The sequence below is a fragment of the Acomys russatus genome, chromosome 19 (genome assembly GCF_903995435.1).
Source record: "Acomys russatus chromosome 19, mAcoRus1.1, whole genome shotgun sequence".
Lineage (NCBI taxonomy): Eukaryota > Metazoa > Chordata > Mammalia > Rodentia > Muridae > Acomys > Acomys russatus.
The window spans coordinates 23,905,070-23,908,241 of record NC_067155.1 but is presented as its reverse complement, the minus strand read 5'-3'; positions in this window follow the sequence as shown (position 1 = coordinate 23,908,241).

The following is a 3,172-nucleotide window of genomic DNA, read 5'->3' as shown; positions in this document are numbered from 1 at the left end:
AGTGGCAGCCATTGTGCGCATTAAAAGTAGCAGCATCCTTCTGCTCCCCCCCCCCCCCCCACCACACACACACACCACCCACCGTTGTCCCTCTCCGCATGCCTAAGTGCGAGGGTGTCCCAGGACTTCAGTTCTGGCCACTTGGAGAGGAAAATGGGTTTCTGCCGATCCCTCCTCCTTAATTAGTGTGGGAAGAGCTTAAACAGGAAGACGGTGTCCGGAGAGACCAATCCAGGACCAGAACAAGGTGGGATAATGCTGTATTTCACCTCGGAGTGCTTGGCGCAGCCTTCCCAATGGCCACAGTCTTTTGGCAATCTAAAACAGTGAAGTGTTAAACGCTTAACAATGTACTCACTGTTGTAAAAATGTACCTACACATACACGGTGCACAGACAACTCAAGCGTATACATGCACGTTAAATGAATATTTTAAAAATTAAAACTGCACGTTCTATCAAAGTAACAATTGACACCCACAAGTGTGGGCGCCCTTCAAAAGGTGGCAATGATAAATGCTGCTGTTGATGGGGATAGAGAGAAACCAGAATCCTCAGGCTTAGCTGGCAGGGGCATAAAATTAGCTCTTCAACTTTGGAAATTAGTTGGGCAGTTGCTTAAAAGCACTAAGCAGGAACGGAGCACAGGACCTTGCAGTCTCATGGCTGACACCCGGAAGTTCAGTTCCACCCACACAAGTCACTCGTGGGTCTAAAGAAAGTTCTGGGACTGCGGGAGCTCACATTGGCTACAGCTGCACGGGATCTTCTGCAGAAAGACAGAGACAGTTACAGCTCATATAAGGAAAAATTGCTTCTCCCCATTTCTCATTACGAGATCAGGCAGAGCTGGTCTCTCTCTAGTCTTCAATTTGTACTAAATATGTTTTCAAAAGCTCTTCATAGCCAGGCATGGTGGCACACGCCTTTAATCCCAGTACTTGGGAGGCAGAGGCAGGTGGATCACTGTGAGTTCAAGGCCAGCCTGGTCTACAAATCGAGTCCAGGACAGCCATGGCTACACAGAGAAAGCCTGTCTCAAAAAAAAAAAAAAAAAAAAAAAGAAACAAAAACAAAAAATAGCTTTTCGTATTATTGTAGTCAGGTTGGGCTGCAGGCCTCCTGTGTTCACATCTGGCCGTTATGTCCACCTTTGAACTTGTTCCTAGTCTATTGGCTTGTTACAGAGTAGCAAGGGGCGGCTGGAGACTCAGAAAGCTGAATTCTCAGTTGCCTTTTTATAAATCCCTCCAACCGAGCTGGGCGTGGTGGCGCAAGCCTGTAATCCTAGCACTGGGGAGGCAGAGGCAGGCGGATCGTTGTGAGTTTGAGGCCTGCCTGGTCTACAAAGTGACTCCAGGACAGCCAAGGCTAACACAGAGAGACCTTGTCTCGAAAAACCAAATAAATAAATAAATAAATAAATCCCTCCAACCAGGGACTGATAGCATGTGTAGGAGCAACTGAGTCCCCAAGTGCCTTGCCACTGACAGCTGTTCAGATGACTGAGGTCTTTAGTCAAAGGCCGGGGTTGCCAGCGATAATCTCAGTCTTGGGACTAGCCACACCCAGACACATCACTGAGTGAGAGCTTGGAGGTGTGTGTTGGGGGCGCTGTGCATAGGGTGCACCCCAGAAATTCTGAATTCATCAGGAAACTTGCTATGCAGGTCTGAGTCTGCCACGTTTTCATTACGGAGATCATCTGCAAATTATACTTAAAGTTTTGTTCTGTCTCGGCAAGAAAACTCCAAGGTGTCTGCTCCGGATGGCTGCCATTACCCCTCTGGAGAGCAGCCTGGTCCTCAGTGAGGCAGCAGAAAAAGGATTCAATTGCCAGGGTTTCTGTCCCGAGTGGGTAATTTCAGGAGAGTTTCCTCTGCCTTGTTTTATTCTTTAAAGCACCATGGGAGTTAGTATTGGACTAGTGCATAAATTCTGCGTCTGTTTAAATTACGCAGATGTAGAGATCATGGATTCGGTGCATCTGTAATGGACTCACACAACAAAGCCTGGGTGTATGCAGGTGCGGTCATTTTTTTCTTAAGGAGAGAGTAGAGCTTTCAGCTCCTGAGGCTCTTCCGAGTTGCAGAGCCCTCAAAGTCACCTTGAACAACCTATTTCCAATCTCTGCATAACATCTTGACTTTGGAATGTGCAAACTGGAGACACTGTTTGTTTTATGCTCACAAATCCTTGAACCGGAATTACAGCATGTTCTTCTGTCTTCCCTGGGAAAACAGGCCCCCCCACCCTTTCCTAGTGGGTTCCGTAGTTCTGGAGCCCGGCTGAGTGAGCTGTTTAAAACCCGCCCCCCAAATCCCCATCTGTCCAAGTCCCCTGCTGGCTGTCTGCTTTGCATCAAGCTGATCCCAGAAAGGCATCTAGTTCACCAAGACTGGACAGGGGTGGGGCCCTGTAGACCTTGGGGATTCATGGGGAAAGTGAAAACAATTCCTCAGCTAACTCCTGCTTGCCTCTAAGAGGCTGCAGGGCTGGTTAGAGCCTGAAGCTGGGTATAAACACTGCTGGGTTTTGTCCCAGAGCTCCTCAAAACTGATGGAATCTGCCACTTCCAAGTTGCTGTGGAATAAAGCGTCCCATTGGCCTGGGAAATAGTCATGTCCTTGGTCTTCCTCTGGTAAAACCAACTTGACAAAGCTGTGTCCTCTGACACAAAGCAGGCTTAGCAAGGGTAGGACTTCCCCACAAGCAAAGGTTTTGGGGTTCTCCTAAATGAAAAGACGAGATCCGGGCAGCTTCTGAGAAACTGTAAAATTGTAAAATACAAGATGCTTGTTCGCTTGTCCAGCCTTGCTCGCCTCCCCCAGTTCTCATTAATGCTAACTTCAAAAGTTCCACCCTAGTTCCCAGAATAGTTACATGTAAGTTTCCATATATCAGATGTCCCCAACGGCTTTCAGTAACCGCTCTGGAGACCCACACCCAAGCCCCCACAAGGAGCTTCCCAATGCCAGATGTCCTAATGTCCATATGGTCTAACTTGATAAGCAACCCCACCTGCTTTGCGGTTTTAGCCTTTAAAACTAGCCTGTAACAGCTACTCGGGGTCCTTCACCTCCCGAGTGCTGAGGGGCCCTGACACATCGACAATTGGGACTTCTGATGTGTAAGTAATAAATTTTACCTATACCTCCAGCCTGTGTGACTTG